Consider the following 6617-nt stretch of genomic DNA (forward strand, 5'->3'; position numbering starts at 1 on the left):
GATTATTCATTTACTTAAACAGTTCAGGGTGCATGCTACTTGAATACACAATAATTACTAGAAGTTTGGGTTGTTTTTTGTTTTTTGTTTTTTTCAGTTAAGAAGATGAGCTCTCTGACTTGAAAACCTTTAAAGATATGCAAGTAAGAAACAAACTAGAAGGCAAAAGAAGATGCTAATAAACTGTTATAGACCAGTACATCTCAAAGTTTGACATGCATTCAAGTCATCTGGCATCTTGTGGAAATGCAGACTCAGTTATGGGTTGGAATTCTGGATGTATAACAGGAGTACAAGTGTTGCTGGCCCATGAACCACTCTTTGAGTAAAAAGAGTCTTAAACTGAGAATATGATGGATATAAAGTGGTGTCATTTCCTGAAAGCCTCTGGAGGTGGTGAGATTGATCTGGGTAACTGAGCATGTGATAGGCTAAGGGGAATGAAAATACTTTCAGGAGAGGAGATCATAAATAATGACACTGGAGGGAAAAAGAACAAGAAATAAGTAGAACAGTGGAGAAGATTTTGTTTGACTTAAGAAGTATTTGGGAGAAGTACAAAAAAATGAAATTGGATATTTACTGGTGGGATGTGTACTAGGACAGTGAAATAGAGAATTTACGATTTTAGAGCTGAAAAGAACCTTAGACATTTTCAGTCCCAACTAAGTGCCGACGAGGAAACTGAGCAGCAAAATGTTTCCGTTAGATTGGAGTGGAAACCAAGTTGAAAAATGTAGATTACACTCATTCTGTAGATAGCAGAGTTCTTGATATAGAAAGACCACTTGTTACTGTTGTTCAAGGAACTATGAAGGAAAAATAAAAGCAAAAGAGACTGACCTATAGGAAATAATTTAATAGTCCAAGCATGGAGTTTTAAATAAGGTCTGGGTTGGGAGGTGAGGAGATAAAGGGAAAGATTTAATTTGAAAAGTTTTGGCTTTAAATCAGTTCTAATGACTAGAACCAGCTGATTAATTTTTTTTTTTTTTTCTGTAACAATTCTCTCCATCCTTCTCATATTCCAATGCAATGTTTTCTAACTCTGACTCTACATCAGCATCTCCTCAGGAGCTTAGAAAAAAAAAAAAAAGAGGAATGCATGGGCTCTACCCCACATGAATTTAATCAGACTCTGTGGGAGTGGAGCCCTGGCATGAGTATTTTTAAAAGCTCCCCAGGTGATTGTAATGTGCAGACAGTGTTGAGAATCACTAATCCTAATATATAGTCACCAGCTCATTTCATGGACTTCATTTCTTCCCCTGAACATTTCCCCTAGTGTGAACTGTTATACTAGCAGTAGATCATTTTTAATACGTGGTGTATTTTGTGGTGGGTTTTGATGGTTTATAGCACATTCTCTAAGCTCAATGTCTTCAGTCCCTCATTAACTGTCATGGCTTAGTTGTGAACATATCCTGGTATCTCTCATTGGCAAGAAAAGTGATTTGTCACATTATTGGGTGGAAAGATAACCTGGTCTGTGAAACTATATGGTACCATAGTGTGGCAATGTGTTGCCTCCCAGTTATTTTACTTGATTTTATCTTAGCTTTAACTATCTACATGAACAGCCTTTTTAGAATTACAGCTGAAGAAATAGGTAAGTACTTAAAATAGCTACTTGAACCCTTGGAACTTTTATTTTTAGCCTTCTCTCAAAACAATTTTAGCTTTTACTGGGGGGAAAAAAACTTGAATATAAGAAGACCTTGTGGATTTTTCTTTGGCAACTAACTTAACTTTTAAATCTTCATTGATTTATTCATTTCCCTGAAAATAATTTCATACCTGCTATGTACGGGTGTGAGGATGCAAAGAGAGGAAAAGCAGGTGTATCTCTTTTTTTCTCTGTCTTCAAGGAGGAAAGGATAAGTATCATTAATTCCAGGTATTGTATTTATTCAGTGTGGACATTTAAAAAGGTACTTGGCTTCTCTACATTATCTTACACTGCATTCTGTAATTTTTAAAATTCAATTCATTAATTTGGTTAAAAATACTAATGTATTCATGTGTTCAAAAACTAAATGAGAGTTCTTGCCTTCGTTCTTGTGCTACATCTGCCTAATTTCCTACTTACACACCACAGAAATCATTATTATTAATTTTTTGGGTACCCTTCCAAAGTATTTTTATGAATATACAAGCAAATTAAAATAGTTTATTTTCCCCATTTTACATTATTCTGTATTTTTTAAATATAATTTCAAAATATAGCAAGGTTTGTTTCTATATCAGCCACATTTTTTTTCATTTTGTTATACCTCCATAATATTCTATTGTCTGGAAGTACCATAAGTTATTTATCTCTCTCCTACTGATGGTGACCTAGGTTGTTTATAATTTTTTTATTGCAAAGCTGTAATAAAAGTGAGATAAAGAGCATATGTTAAATTCCTGACTGTTTCTTTAAAATAAATTCCTGGGCGTAGAATTGCTGAATTGAGAAGCATAGATATTTTTAAGGTTTTGATTACTGACATATTACCATCTAAAAAGTTTGTACTGATTCATTTTCTTACATAATATGTACGTACCCATTTCTCTGAAACCTTGCTAGCCCAGGAAATGATTTTTTCTCTTTTTATAAATCTTTGTTCATTTGATAGGTAAAGGATGGTGTGTGTGTGTGTGTGTATATATATATATATTTTTTTATATATATATAAATTTCTATAACTATTGGAGAGTTAAAATTTGATTCCATTCACCACTACATGATCAGGGACTTGTTTATTCATTTCATTTATGCAGTTTTGAAGAGTTTTTACTTTTCTTACTAGTTTGCAACAAAGGTTTATACTTGTTAATTTAATTACTACTAATAAATAATAAACATGGTTGTATTTATTAAATCCTGACCTTGTTCCAGGTTGCTCTGCTAAGCATTTCTAACTGGTCCTGTATATTACAAATATTTTATCTGAGTTTGGTATGTGCTTTTCATCCTTATTTAAACAGTATTTCCACTTAAAAACCTATAGAGACTTTAAAAATTATGTGATGAAATTAATATTTTATGGGTTTTGTCGGTTTGCTTTAACACACAAAAAAGTCTATGCCATTCTACAATCAGGTAAGCGTTCTTCTTTATTTTCTAAAACTCCTATAGGATTTTGAATAATTTTTTAAACCCATTTAAAAAATAATTTTTTATTTTTTAAACCAATCAAATACACACACATAAATATGAATATTTTCAGTTATCTACCTATAATGTATATATCTTTATCCTTTTAAAAAATTATTCTTTAAAATATAGATAACTAGAAAAGGGAAGCGGGGACTGAGATTATCCACAATCCCACTAACCTGAGACAATCCCTTTCAACATTTAGAGCAAGTCCAGGTGTTTTTCTATAAATAAATTTCTACATATATGTACATGCACATAAGTATTTTTTATAAAAATGGCTTTACACTTTGCATATGTTTTGTTGCTCCCACCTAAGCTACACAGTTGAATACCTATGTCAGTAACTACATCCTCATCACTAGTCATCAGTTGTATGGAGAACTCGCTAATGAGATAATTTCATATCCAAGGGAAGGAAACCTGGGCAGAAGCATTCCAGGAAAAACCTCACCTGCCTGTTTGATGTTCATCTGGTCAGAATTTCCTAAGGCAATTTCATCTCATTGTTTCTCAAAGACTTTCAGTTTTACTGAGGGCCTAACTGCCAGCAAAAATGGATAACATTGTGGTCAATCATTAACTTGCCCCAACAAGAGAGACAACTCAGAAAGAAAATAAAAATCACTTTCTTAGCAAGGCACAGTTCAGAATATTCTTCTGGACTTGTTTGCTTCAGTTTGCTTTCTCTTTTCTTTCCCACACCTCCTTCTCTTTCCCCACCCACTCTATACTCCTGTCTCCTTTTAGATAATTTTAAACTTATGTCCCTTATTCATGTCTTAACCAAATTAACAACATGATTTGCTCTCCCAGAGATGTGACCTTAAGTGTGTTCTAACTGCAGCAGTAGCATAGACCCTTCCATCAATTATGAATGTATTCATGTGTACAGAGGCTATAAGTGTAGTCCAAAGGTAATGTTACCTTATTCTGGAGACCTACCCTTATGAATAAATAATGAGGCGTCTCTGTGAAATGCCTTTTGCAAAGGCAGGAGAAAGCATGACTTCTCAAAAGACTAAACGTTTTAAAGATCAAAAATTTTTAAATGCTAGACGTTCCTCAAGAGAAAATAAACCGTTTATGTAAACAAGAAAGAAAGAAAAAGAAAGACCTGAATTGGGATCTCTCTGATGCTCAATTAGGTAGCCAAAGTTATCTCCATGGCAAGTGTAGAATCTAAGTGAACAATCAGAGAGCCTAAAATAGATTCTTAGGTATGCAAGGACATTTACCTCAGTATCTCCAAATACCTTCCTATGTTGTACGCTTAAAATAATTAAATCTCTACACTTAAAAATCTTGGATAACAATATCATTTATGATACAGTGCTACATTCCTATCTATTAAACATAATATTGAAAACTTGCAGTAAGTTATTTCAGTGAGAGTGATATAACTTAGTATGTACGATAGATGTTTTTAAATTAAACATCTTCTTTTCGGATGCAGCTAATTCATATTAGGCTTTGTAGTATTAAGCTAGATATTCAAGTCTAGGTAGTAATTCAGATAGCTTCATGAAGTATAGCGAGCCCTAACTTCCTGAGATGATCTGTTCTGTACTGTATATTCTAGTCCTGTTTCTAGCAAAGTAGAAAATGCTTTGTGGTTGCCACTAGAGGGCAAATAGCCTCCTGGACTCTTTGACCAAAGAGCATCTCAATCCAGGCAGCCAAAGTTTTAAGGTCTCATATAACCTAGTCTTAAACCTTATATTGCCAACTCTCATTAATCCACAGCCTCAGCAAGCTAAGAACTTTAAAATTCAGGATTTAAATGTGCTCTTTTACCATTTTACCAAATGGCCCCATTTGGGATTGATAGATCTCTCCCCTAAATGCCCTGACTCCAGCCTTCTTATCCTAACCCTTTCTGATCTAGATCTTAAACCACCCTGCTCCGCCAGCAAGGTGGCTAACCTCACAGCATTCAACAGCCATCTTCAGCCTTAGAGTGGCAAAAAGGCACTTTCCAATCTGACTGCTTTCTGCTTACCTTTCCAATCTCATTTCCTGCCACCCCCTCATATTCCTTTTACATTGCACCAGTTCAGAATTACAGTTCCTTAAACATGCCCTTGTTCATGCCCTGGTGTCTTTGCTCAGGCTCCTATCTGAGATGCTGGCACTTCCCACCACATATCATTGACAACTCAGCTCAGACATGAGATGCCTGAAACTCTCTGCTGATCTCTTTCTTGTCCCGCTTTCTTTTCCTGCTCTTTGCTCCTCCAGCCTCTTGCATACATTAACAAAGCTAACTCTGCTGTTCTGATTATGTCTGGCCGAACATGGATGTCCAATCTACTCTGAAAAGTAAACTCGGCTGCTTTCTCTTGTCTTTGCTGTATTAGAAGTTATGGGGAGTTCTAGAAGAAGGATGGAATGCAAACAACTTCCTCTCCAGAAGGCAGAAACCAGGCAATTGTGGTTTTTTGAAGACTGAGTTCTCTCTGCCCTTGAGGAAGGAGGCATAGGATTTCGGCTGATAAAAACTTGGACTTCGTTGCTCATTAAAAGAAGTGATTAGAATTTTTGGCATAAAGAAATATTGGAGTCTGGAGAGACTCAGCTAGACCAAAAGGTTCAGAGAGGCCAAATACAATTGCCCAGAGTCAGGAAAGTAACCTGAAATACAGCTGTTGCCTGGAAGTGCCCAGTGAGCGGGCTTAGAAGCCCCACAAGGGCAATGATGAAGTACTCAGGAGCCATACGGAATAGGCTCTGCAGAGCCCTCACCGTAGGGTTATCTAGTTGAGCAAGAGTCCTGTCTCAACTAGACAAATAATCATGAAATGTGATTCTCAGCCTGTGGTCAAGTCTTTCTGTCCTTTTGTTTTATAGGCAAATACAAATTACTTCTCAAAACTATCAAAGATCACTTGTCATGGTGATCATTTTGTAATGTATAAGAAGATCGAGTCCCCATGTCGTACACCTGAAACTAATAATATTGTAAGAAAATACATAAAGAGAGATCAGGTGTGAAATGTCTAAATAGTTCTAAGTGAAGAACAAAGGTTCAATTTCTTTTTCATATAAAAGGAAGCAAACATGTTAAAATTCTCCTAAGTACTAATATTTGAAGTACATAGACTGAAAATAGAATGTGCTCATGTAATGTATTTTCGATATAGAAAGCTATTCTCTGATGTTTTTTAGTTTAGTGAAAGTCTCTTGGCAAATGATACTTATCAAATAGCATTTTACCCACGAGGGTTATTCCACAATAATTTGGAATATAGTCATAAAATTTTTTTGGCCTATCTCATGATATTTGTCTTTCAAAACGGTAAGGTATAGTAGAAATGTACCCTTTAAAAGAAGAAGTTGTGGAAGAAAGAAAAGATGGCCAAAAAAAAATAACGGTTTTAGATAATGAATTCAAAAGCTTTTCCTCTGCCAGCATTCTGGGCATTGACTGAAGCAGTGGGGGGTCTTGCTGATGACTCAGGACCCCGCTAAGCTG

Source organism: Sus scrofa, chromosome 7, assembly GCF_054392235.1.
Source record: "Sus scrofa isolate SSC_HxYL_T2T_F1_AM1 chromosome 7, Sscrofa_HxYL_maternal_Yorkshire_Landrace_v2.0, whole genome shotgun sequence".
Taxonomy (NCBI): Eukaryota; Metazoa; Chordata; class Mammalia; order Artiodactyla; family Suidae; genus Sus; species Sus scrofa.